The sequence below is a fragment of the Podarcis cretensis genome (assembly GCF_951804945.1).
Source record: "Podarcis cretensis genome assembly, chromosome: 6".
Classification (NCBI taxonomy): Eukaryota; Metazoa; Chordata; class Lepidosauria; order Squamata; family Lacertidae; genus Podarcis; species Podarcis cretensis.
Window position 1 is genome coordinate 44,439,377 of NC_137175.1, and position 12,827 is coordinate 44,452,203.

General features: G+C 42.1%; 1 protein-coding gene across 1 annotated transcript in view; it reads left to right on the forward strand.

The window, feature by feature from the left end:
- The first annotated feature begins 310 nt into the window (after window positions 1–310).
- FMOD (fibromodulin) overlaps window positions 311–12,827 on the forward strand; it is a 77,315-nt gene continuing 64,798 nt past the window's right edge. The window contains exon 1 of the mRNA XM_079982381.1: window positions 311–423. The gene's annotated coding sequence lies outside the window, so the exon portion shown is untranslated. The remainder of the gene's footprint in view (window positions 424–12,827) is intronic.

The following is a 12,827-nucleotide window of genomic DNA, read 5'->3' on the forward strand; positions in this document are numbered from 1 at the left end:
TCTGGTCTTTCAACTGCTGCTAGTGGGAAAATGCCTGGGATGATAACTGAGGCTGTGACTTCAGCTTCCTGCAGCCACTTATCATGTAGTGAGATGAGTCTAGCCATGAGTGTTTGGCTGCAGACTCTTTATGGTCCAGAGATAACTTCTGAATGAACAATTAGCAGATATGATTCTCATTATAGACCTCTGGTTCTGATTTTGATTATCTGGAAAGTATCTTATCAATGCAAGGAGCTTACATAATACCCTTTTCTTATGTACTGAATATACCATTTCAATTCCAAATTTGAAAACAGCAATGCTGAAGCTGCCACTGTTTCTCCTGCATTCTGCTCTTCTCTGGATTAGTCATGGTGATGTTGTGCAGAGCTAGAAAAGAGAGGTGTTTTCTGACAGTGCTGAAAAAGTCCCTGAGAAATAGTAAGTAGATTTGGCTCAGCCACTATATACATTCCAAGATTTCTTGGAGCCTTTCTGGTATGTAAAAAGAATGCTAAGGAAAAACCAGAAATATGGGGCCATTTAAGTACAACCATTAATACCAGCGTGTCCAAGGATCTCATGATCTCCTGTCCTGCTCACACATGCAGAAATCAAATGATCTCCAGTCCCATGTGGTATAACTCCTGTAGGTGGGAGCAAATAAAACAGGTTTACTAAGGTATGAGCCTGCTTCTGTTTCCTTGCCAGATTGATAGAACCCTCTACTGCAAGATGCTGTTTGGGGGGTGTCAAATTGGAGTAGTGAATGCAGGGGAAACTAATCCATCACATCACTCCCACTGTAACTGCACAGATTGTGAAGGGAAAAGGCATTGCAACCTATATATTGGGTGTCATATAGCAAGGTAGCTTTAACACATGTTTGACAGAGTGCCATCCCTTATTCCTGCTCACACCTTACTTTGTGGCAGGAGGAGGTCTGCCATAGAATCCCATGCTTGGATGAAGGACACAGAACACATTTGTAGAACAGAAGCTTTTTCACACTGAATATTTTTTTCAAGGTGATGATTATATTGGTTGGCTTGCCAGCAACTTCATGCAACCACACAGAGCCTTTGATGAGAGCTATTACTGTGAAGCATTCACTAGAGCTATGGAAGTCATAGCTCAAACATGATGCATCTGGTAATCATAGGGCTGAGGGAGTTCCAGAAGTCTCTGGAAAAATCAGTACCCAAAACCGTTTCCCAGGGTTTTTAAAGCTTTCCAAAGCCAGTAAGTCTGAAAAAGGATACATGTGACTATGCACACCTCTCCATCCTCCATCAGTCAAGTGAGAATGGTTATCACCATTCAGGAGGGTGTGGAGCAGTGCTGGTTTGGAGTGTGGCCTGGGGTGAGTCCTGAAGGCCACATAGAGAGTTCCAGCCCTCAGTCTAGGGACTCAGCTACACAGCTGCAAATAAAACGTTTTAAATGTGTTGTAAAGTGCAATATACAAATGTGACACTAGATGGCAACAGTGAGCTATGTAAAATTCAACGTATTTTTCAAAGTGTTAAAAAACACCATTTTCACAGTGTTTTTTTATATGTGTGTAGATTCCACCCAGGAGCCAAATTAGTCAGCCTCTGAGAAAGGCTGCTTTCCAAAGCACTCTGTTTGGTACACACTCCTAGGTAAGCACCCTCTTAATGCTAAGTAGAAATGATAGAGAGATCCTCAACCCAAAGAGACTGAGCTGATCTATTTCTCTGTTGGACTTCTCTCTGACATCTTCTCATGTAGCCCAATAGCTTATTGGGGACGATACACAGGATTCTTTCAGACAGTGCTATTCTCCATTCCCCACAATATAAAGTTACCTTTCCTCCTTTCCAGGAGCTGGAGCTTTTCTGCTAGTGTGGAGGAAAGAGAGCCCCCATCTGCTTAAAACATGAGAGCTCACTTTATCCTCTATAAAGTTATCTATGGTGGGAAAGGGGGCAGAGCATGATATTAATTAGCTCTGTGTTTCACAGAACCAGAGTCAATGCTGGAAAGAATCCAACTTCTGTGATCCTACTGTGGAAATATGAGATAGTTCTTCATTCAAAGGCCTTGTGTTTCTTTCCTCCCCATGTGTTCCTTCAGCTGCCTCCAAAATTGTGCCCTGGTGTAGTCAATTTCACATCTCCTTTGAATTTTGTGGTACTAAAGGTAGAGGCTGCAGTGAGGTAAACACAGCAAACTGGATCCCCACCTTCAGTGAAGCTCCACAGTTATCAGTGTTGGGTCATGACTGAAGAGGGAATTGCTCAAGAAGAAAAACAACCCATCTGTACACCATCCAACCCACAGCTGTTCTTATCTCCCACACATTCTTCAGATGCTGTTTATTCACCACTGTCATTAAGGCAGCCTGGAAAAGGAAAGTAATCCTCTTTTTCTAGTTTCATTCATATACAGTTAGTCCACATCCCCTGGCACTAATCCTAATGATCACCATCTTCCATTAAAGAATGAAGGCTGTGCCAGAAATGACAGCTGGTGCCACTTGTTGGAAATCTGTCTTATGGCCACATCAGCATAAGTGGATGAAACAGGGGCTGTGAGGTCCTTGCAATGTGATGGGCAGCCAGCACTGGCTCACACACAAACAACATGGATATTTTTCAATGGAAATTCAAAGGTCACACACATCCCTAAAAGGAAAAGGTTGCTGACTCAATACCACATGACACATGACATTACCAAGTCCAGGAGCTAAGGAGGGGTCTTTTCCAACTAAATTGTTATCAGAGCAGAATCCAATGCAAAGATGCCTGTTAGGGCAACAGGACTTTCCACACTGCCCTCCCCCCTGTGCCCCTGCCCCTCTAGGGTTGGGAGAACCCCCTGAATAGTGGAGGAGGGATGGAGATCATTCCACCAGGCAAGCAGAAATCTCCTTGCTGCTATGCTGAATACAACTCAAAGACTGAACAATAGGAGTGAGTAGGTGTGCGAAATGAATGCCAAGCACATTGACAACTACAGTAATCATGACAATAAATGTAGTTTTCTTCCCTCCTTCTCTTTCCCTCCTTTATTTAATATGATATAAAGAATATTACAAGCACCATAAAAATCTCATCCATTCTTACTGCAACACAGATGACGTAAATACTTGTATTTCTGCTTTTTTATATACTTTCTTTAAATTATTAATCTTAATTGTTGGAAAGCCCATTGCATTTTTGGATATATTGAACTACTTTTATAATAACAAAACATAACAAAATTTCCTCCAGTTCATCTCATCTTTGATTTTCTTCTTCATTCTGTTATGATTGATAGGAGCTTGAGATAGTGAGTTCATTTGATCCAAGTACATTGCAAAGGTTTAGATTATCTCCTCTAGATCATCTCCTCTGCAATTGCTTTATAGGTCGTTAAAGAATCAAGTCCTTCCCACTGCCTGACAGTGCTTTCATATGAAGTAATATGAACAGGCCATGTAGCGTCTCCTTTGTTGTATCCATAGATACAACACTCATTTGAGCACATGCAATGAATGGATGGTGCAATGACTTAATGTTTTGATTACTGTCCAATAACTACATACCCTGAAGTGATGCACTGAGTGACCTCTGTTCCTTTATTGCGGGGAAATGTTAATCCTAAAGTGTCCTGTGTCTAGCTTGCTTCTTGCTGACCTTGACCAGCACCTTGACTACATGTTGTGGGCTACGATTTCCATGATGACTAACCTGCATTACTATCCATGCTACCTAATAATATGTCCTAGTGAACGAAATGGGGACTACGCCTGTAGACGTACATAGGATTGCATTGTTAGGCTGCAGTCACTTGAGAGTAAATCATTTCTAATTCTAATTAGACATGTATTGTGCTGTTAACCTTTCAAGAGGAAGGTTCCAAACAAAAACAACCTTGGCAAGTTATTTCTGTATTGATTGTGCTAGTTATTAGTATGACTATATTTATTAAAATTTCACGTGTTGAGTAAATGCTTGCTGGCTGATTGTCTCCAAAATAAATGTTTTGTAATAATCTTCTCTGACTAAAGCAATATACCACTGCTGAGGTAGCCAAAAATAGTCCCTTGCCACCAATTAAAAAGCGTTTCATTAGGTAATTTAATGAAACACTAATTATTAAACCCACATGGGTCTTTATGATCCTCTCCCAGAAACTTGTTTACAAAGAAAACTATAACCAGCCCAGTGATCTTTAATCTTTCAGCCATTGGACTGAACATCAGACTTAAGTGACCTAGATCAAGAGTAATCACGTTCTTCCAGCTGAGATTATTTTACCATTATTTATTTTGTATGTTTATAATATTTCTTTTGAGTCATTAAAAGAAAAGTGCAACTGGCATTTCATCTGGTGCTGCTGTTGCTTTCTACGTAGCTTTCTACGTAATATCTGTTGATGCGGGCAGATATTATCAGCTACAATCTCAGCTAAAGCATCCATGACTGATGGCTATTCAACCTCTACTTAAAAACCTCCAAGGAAGGAGAGCCCACATGTGCATAAAACAAAAATTACCAAAAAAAGTGCACTCTTATTTCAAGGAAAACATGTCCAAGTAGCACTGCCCCCCAAAACCCCACTGCTCAGGGAAGTATCGGACATGCAACTGTATGAGTTCAGTGGTGGCCAGACCAGATCTGGGTGAAAGTGAGCAAGACACTGTTCCCCAGCCCCTCATCCCAAATACGAACCATAACAAAGCTATCCACAGTCTCAGTGTTCTTATTCTGGCTCTAATTTGTTATTTGTCAGTCTTTTCCAACCCCAACCTCAATTCATCTGTGAAAAGAAAGAATGTCAAGCTCCAGAGCCATTCATAAAAAATGTTAATTGAGACCATACCTAAATATCCACCCATCCCAGCCCGCTAAACTTGGCTCGCATCAGTTTCATCCACTGCTGTATCCTGTGCCTCTCAGCTTGTGTTTCCAACCCGCAGGATAACATCAATTTCCACACCAGCAGGAATTCATCTCAAAGGCAGAGCTTTTGCATGGCTTCCCAGTCTTAAAGCCCAATCAAATCGAAAATTTATAAGGGTATTTTAAATAACAGAAAACACCTCTTTGGCAAAACACAAGGCATCTGTTTATAAAGGGACGCTTTATCCTCTTCCAGCTTTCAGCAAGAGGCACTATAAACTCAGCCAGGACATGTTTCTGTTCAGGTGATGGGGTGGAGGATGGAATAGTATGAATCAGCCACACCTCCAGTTCAGCCATTTTAATAGCTTTTTCAGTACAGTATTCCCACTCAGGGTTGGAGGGGGTCATTCTCTCTGTTTGAATTAACATGTCAGTAGTGATTTAGCAAGAGCATTTCTAAGGAGATCCTGTCTCAGCCACAGAGCAAATGGAGCACGCAGGGCACCTTTGTAGCACAGCTCCAGAGGCCCTCTTTGCTGTTATTGACATTTCTTTGAATTTAACAAAGCAGAGGTTAATAATGACTAAAGAGAATAGTTCAGATACAGGTTTGCATTGCGCTCTTTGCTTTTCTCTGCGTTTCCTTAGAGACGGGTAGGAAAGATCAAGAGATCCCTCTTGCTTGAATTGTCTTCCTTGTGCTTGCTGTTGCCTTAAATAATGACACACACATACCCCATTCCGTTAAGGTCCTGCTGTTGGAATTCACAGAAACAGCAGCTTTGGGGGTATATTCTGCTTGGAACTGCCGCATTTTACAGCATGCAAGTAACTACTGCCTTAGCAAGGGAGACTGTTTAAGCACTGATATGCCTTCTCCTCAATATGGTCCTGAAAGTCTTTACTGGCCCCAAACTGTGCTTAGTGCTCTACAAATAAACTCTCTATAATCCTTTCCCTCAAAAGGTAGGAGACTGCCTCCATCTAAAGACTGCAAATGAAGAAATAAATGATTACCAGGGGTGTCTGTGCCAAAAAAAGGATGTCTAAATGGGATAGTATGTGTAAACATAATGGGCTGAATTCAACTAAAGAGCTGTGCTAACAGGAGCCAGCATAAGGCTTGCTAGTGCAGTGGGGTTTCCCTCTTTCTCCCTTCACAACTCCATGCCTCCTGAAATTGGCTTGTGGGGAAGGGGTCAGAAGAAACCCCGGAACATAGAATGATAGAATTGTAGAGTTGGAAGGGACCACAAGGTTCATCTAGTATAACCTCTTTCAGTGCAGGAATCTTTTGCCCAATGTGGGGCTTAACCCACAACGGTGACATTAAGAGTCTCATGTTCTACTTGAAAATGATTTACAGATGGTATTTAACTCCAAGTAGGCTTGCTAAGATGTGTAAGACTGAATCAGATAAGTGCTGGAGATGCAAAGAGGTTGAGGGAACGTTCTATCATATGTGGTGGACTTGTAAAAGAGTAAAAGAATATTGGGAAATGATCCATAATGAATGGGGGGGAAATGTTTAAAAGTACTTTCCCCACAAAAACAGAGCCCTTTGTGTGGGGGATGATTCAGACTGAAATTCCCAGGTATCAGAAAAGGTTATTTATGTATGCTACTACTGCGGCCCGTGTTTTGTTAGCCCAAAAATGGAAAACGAGTGAGGTCCCAACCAAAGAAAAATGGCAGCTTAAGTTGACAGAATATACACAGCTTGCAGACTTAACATATAGAATACAAGAACAAGAAGAACATGCGTTTAGAGAAGATTGGAAAATGTTTATTGAATATATGGGAAATTATTGTGTACAGCTGAAAACGCTGGCAGCATTAAGATAAATTAAACAGTGTAAATAAGATTTGATGGATGTAATAATGGAATACTGATTGGTATAAGTTTTTGTAAAATATGCAGGGATTTATGATACGTAAAATGAACCATGGAAAGAGAAGAAGGGAAGTCATTGACATCTTAAGGATGTATATATATATATATATATATGAATGAATGTGTCTCATGTTCTACTAACTGAGCTTGGGGAGAGGGGAGGCAAGATCATTCCCTCATGCAAGCAGAAGTGCTTGAGCTGACAGAGCCATTCATTTAGCACTCCTTTGCATTCCAGCTTGGGTATTTTTCAGGGGGTTGAATATGCTCTCTCTAGACATCTAGCCCTGGTAATCCACAGGCTCCAGCACTTGCCCCATGACCATCTGAACTGCAGACACTGGCACTCGTGGACCCAGCGTGCATCATCCAAAATGTCATGTTATCATAGTCATCTCCCACCACCATTATTTAGGTTTTTTAAATTAAATGTATATCCCATCCTTCCTCCAAAAGGAGCCCCAGAATGGTAGGCCACAAGTGATAAAACAATAAGCAGAAAACATCTCAAAAACAATTCCAGTACAGATGTAGGCTGGGAAAGAGCTCTGCTTAAAAGGCTTGGTGGAAGAGGAACGTCTTCAGTAGGCACCAGAGACAACAGTCTAATGCTTGAGGAGGGTATTCCAAAGGGTAGGTGTCACCACACTGAAGACCCAATTCCTACATTGTATGAAACAGGCCTTCTGGTAAGATGGTGTCTGCAGGAGATTCTCCCCTGTAGAGAACAATGATTGATTGGGTATAAAAGAGATGAGATCTTCAGGTATTCTGATCGAAAGTCGTATATACCAAAACTTAAGTAGAAACTTAAGTCCAGTGGCTAAATGACAGTCAGTGCAATTCTTTCAGCAGCCAGTGCAATACTTTCTTATCCAGAAGCAACAACTAATGGAGGGAAATGGCTTTGAAACTGAGGGTCTGGAAATCTTTGGGGTTAATGCTATAAACCTGCAAAAAAACAACCCAAAAATCATACAAATGTCCCATGAGTCATGCCACCGTCACATCTAGTCATAACCTGAATTGTGTCCATAAAGTGATAATAGAGCACAGATGGACATCTGTGGCCCTCCAGATGTTAATGGACTCCAGCTCCCATCAGTGTTGTTTTACATGGCCAATGCTCAGAGATGAGGAGAGGTGAAGTCCAACAACAACTGGAGGTTCACAGGTTTCCCAGCCCTGTAACAGAGCATTTATAGTACAATACTCTTGGTGACTCATCAATTTCAGGAGGAAGGCACCTGTGTTTTATCCAGCCTGAATTTTCTGGACACTCCTGATCAGATATAGGAAACACAAGCTTTCAAATAATTTAAAGGCTATCTGGAGCTTCCCATCATGCAGAGAAGGTGGAGCATGAGAAAAGCACTACTGGCTGACTCTGCGCTGTGTGACCATAGGGAGACCTGCATCATGGTTGGGGAATGAACTGGGCTGCAGTTTATAATTCTGCCAAGCCTTTCACCTTCTCAAGCTCCAACATTCAATAACAAATCTTTTCTGAATTACACAGATGGAAAATAAATGCCTCTCCAAGTCTGAGGACTCCAGATATTTTAATTTTGAGAATTTATTTATTTTTTGCTTTCAAAAGAAATGCACTGGAAGGAAAGAAGGAGGCAAATGAGAATTGTTGCCAAGGTAGTAAAACCAGCTGTCAAAAGTATTCCCAGAACATACTCCAGGAGCACCAGTCATGGCTGCCTGAGGCCACTGCTGTGTTTGTTGTGGAGAGTTTTACTGCGGGATTGGAGGCTGGCCAGTTCAGGCAACTCTGTGGGACAGGAGGCCCAGCATTTAGGGAACCTAAGACCAACCCTCCTCCAAAAAACCCCTCATATTAAACTTTCCCCCCAGTCCTAGCCAGTATAGCAACTGTTAGCTCATATATCACTCTCCGTATTAAGAAGGGCATCCTATAAACTTTTCAGTAAAACTGAACAGCTGTTGCCATGGAAAGGGCTTGCCTTTTTTGTTGGAAAGAAGCAGCTTCCATCTCTGGGTTTACAAGCAGGAAAGAAATCTGTTAGAGCAGGGATGGCGAAGAGGCATCCTTCTAGATGTTGTTGGGCTTGCCCTCCAACAAGTCTACAATCTTTGTCATGCTGGCTCATGCTGATGGAACCCATCAACAACTTATGATCATCCAGATGTTGCTAGACCACAACCTAGACCACCACTCACATCTCACAAAAGCCAATCTAGGCACAGCACTGGAAGGAGAGCCTATCCTCTCCTCTTGTTTTTTCTTCTTGCTTTTCTTACTGCAGTTCCTATTTTCTATATGTTTTAAATATATGGAGCCAAGTGTGCCTGTTCAAGCCCTCTGACCTATTCTGTAATAAGCAATCTGTGTGATGAACCTGAGTTTCCACTTTTGCTTAGCAACAGAAGGGAAAACCATGTGGGATCAGAGTGAGGCCCACCTAATGTGGTATAGTGGTTAGTGTCAGACTAGGACCTGAGAGACCAAGGTTCAAATCCCCATGAAGCTCACTGTACAGTGGTACCTCGGGTTAAGTACTTAATTCGTTCCAGAGGTCCATTCTTAACCTGAAACTTTTCTTAACCTGAAGCACCACTTTAGCTAATGGGGTCTCCTGCTGCTGCCGCTGCGCCACCAGAGCACAATTTCTATTCTCATCCTGAAGCAAAGTTCTTAACCTGAAGCACTATTTCTGGGTTATGGAGTCTGTAACCTGAAGTGTATGTAACCTGAAATGTATGTAACCTGAGGTACCACTGTACAGCTTTAGGTCGGTCTCTCTCTTAGTCTCACTACCTCTCAGGGCTGTAGTGAGGAAAAATGAGGGGAGAATCGTATATGCTACCTTGAACATTCTAGAATATAAGGTGGGATATAAATATGATAAAAAATAATAGTACAGTAATTAAAAATAGCTTATTACCAGCTCCTTATCTCCAAGGTCCATGCGCCAGCTACAGCAATGAAAACACAACATTAAAAAGAGTTTAAAACAATTTGCACTATAAAAGGTAAAGGTACCCCTGCCCATACGGGCCAGTTTTGACAGACTCTAGGGTTGTGCGCTCATCTCACTCTATAGGCCGGGAGCCAGCGCTGTCCGCAGACACTTCCGGGTCACGTGGCCAGTGTGACAAGCTGCATCTGGCGAGCCAGCGCAGCACACGGGATGCCATTTACCTTCCCGCTGGTAAGCGGTCCCTATTTATCTACTTGCACGCAGGGGTGCTTTCGAACTGCTAGGTTGGCAGGTGCTGGGACCGAACAACGGGAGCGCACCCCGCCGTGGGGATTCGAACCACCGACCATGCGATCGGCAAGTCCTAGGTGCTGAGGTTTTACCCACAGCGCCACCCACGTCCCCCATTCGCACTATAGTCTAGCATTATTTGTGAGAACCTTAGCTAATCAGCAAGGGCTAAATAATCCACTGGACACTGACCTGCAGTCCACCAGTGGAATATGGACTACATTTTGTCCAGCCTGGCTGTACATGATTCATAAGTGGTATATGATATACACAAAGGAAAATCATCAGAGAATATGCTATATTCATTGCTGGGACTTCCAAACAAGTTAGAAGTTACTGTTTCGCAGGCTTTCCTCAGTTAGCAATCAGAGGTCTGCCCTCTGACCAAACTCTAAACACTGTGCCCTAAAATGGAAACTTGTCTGGGCTTGATAAAGCAGACAGAAACGATTTTGGGAGCCAAAAAAGACTTTGCCTTTAATCACAATTGTATGATTCAGCATCCCTGGTGCCCATAATTCATTGTAATATCTGGATAAGCACACACTATGAGAGAGGATTGTGGGGGTAAAGCAAAGGATTGAGAAGGAGGCTGTTTATGGGTATCCACGCACAAAAGCTGAATAAATGGTTTATCTGTTGATGCAGACTGGGCCTGGAAAGTTTATCTTTGTGAAAGAGTTCTGTTTTTCATAGAGGAAATGAGACAGCGAGAGTTTAATAGGAAATAAAAACACATAAAGAGAAACTAAGGAGGCTGGCCTGGAAAAATCCAATCCATCCAGCTGTCTGGCCAGCTGTCCCAGACATGAGGAACAATTCCTGCAGCTGCTTTGCCATCACTGGTATCTCAAGTCTCCCTCCCCTCAACACGGAAAGGTGAAAATAAGGAGGTTTTGTATCACCATCTGCAACTGCATGCCTGTCTTGACAATCTCTCCTTTCTTGACAATCTGGTGTAGACAGAAAACAGCTGCTCTGATTCACACCAGAACTGGTTGTGGAATAGACAAGAACCATGACAAGAGCTCATCAGAGTTATATGGTTTCCAAATAGCGAAGCGAGACACAAAAGGCTCCTAAACCTTTAAGAGCAGTATAAAATAGGGGTGGACAACCACTCTGTGCTAGGATCAAATAGTGAGGCATGGCAGGGTGATTTTATCCCTCCCTTTGGCTGAACTACAATATCAGCAAAGCGTCCTGAGTTAAGTCAGGGCCCCCACAAAGCCTGCTCTGCTACCCTACAAAATCTATCAGCTTTGCAAAACGAGGCTGTCTAAATGCTAGCTATAGAGGTCTGGATGAGAAAAGGGAAAGCTTTGTTTAACATTTTAAAAAATGTACACTGCTCTTACGTTACGCACATAAGTAAGCATCATTCTGGTGAGAATTATCAAAGCCCTCCGCTGGTAACACAGGCCACCTGCTAATGTGCAATAAAGTATTATGCTTTTAGCTGCATGAGTCTGTCTAAGGCTGGGCTGGGGAATCTGTGGCTCTTCAGATGTTGTTGCATCTATATCTATCTATCTATCTATCTATCTATCTATCTATCTATCTATCTATCTATCTATCTATCATCTATCTATCTATCTCTATCTATCTATCTATCATCTATCTATCTATCTATCTATCTATCATCTATATTTATACACCACCTTTCCTTCCATGAAGTTTAAGGTGATGTGCATTGTTATGTACTGAAGTTCTCACCCTGGGCCAGCAGGGGGATACTGTAGATAGTTTTCACTCAGGTCCACATATGCAAATAAGGAATTGAAAGTGACATTCAGTGATTGGATAGTTACAGAAAATGGTTACTGTTGCTTTGTAGTTGAGTTCTATATAAGCAGGTTGGCTGAACCCTTCAGCCCAGTTCTGTTCTGGCCTGTGAATAAACAAGCGCTGTTTGAAGAATCGCTGTGTCATCTGATATGTTCACCCACAACCTAACATGCATGGTTCTCCTCCTCCCCATTTTATCCCCACAGCAACCCTGTGAGTTAAGTTAGGCTGAGAGATGTTGACTGCCCCAAGGCCACCCATGGCTGAGTTGGGATTTGAACACTGGTCTCCACTCCCAAGTCCTAGTAAAACACGCTAACCATTACACCACACTGGCTTGTGTGCATGCTTGGCTGGGGCAGATGGGAGCAGGAGACCAACAACATCTAGAAGGTCACAAGTTCCCAATCTGTACCAAAAAGATACATACTCTGGTGCTTTTTAGGGACATGGCCACCATTCCGCTTTTTTTGGTAATGAACGTGGATTAAAGTAGGTTGGGGATACAGTACAAAAACCCAGACTTCAGAAGTAAAAATACAAACCTGGTTTAAGACACAGACTTTTGAGTGTACTCTTGCTTAAGAACTCTATTATTAAACTTATTGTGCATTTAAACACATAAACACACCAAACACCCTATTTTTAAATACCAGCCATCTCTGAATATTTAGTTTACAATGATGAAGCAATTCCTTTAAAATGATGCAACACTAGAGAATAGACTTGTGCTAAGGAAAAACTTCCCGTGACTAAAATTGACTCAGAATTTCTGGCTTCTAAACACATACTTGGCACATATCAGCAAATCATCTATAGCAATTTTCCATTTGTATCTGTGAGGAAAATGTTGTGCTCTTCATTATGCTCCACATTTCAAATTGTCACTTTCCCTGGTGGGTGGGAGAAGGGTCACTGTTCCTCATTTCAACAGACAAGCTGTGCATATATATCTATGCAAAGCAGAGGTGGGAGAAGACAGCCTCTGAGAAATTTCATCAGCTCAAAAGTCAAAGAGCATCATTGGGCTGAAATCTGATAAGCTAATGAGTCTGAACACAAAGT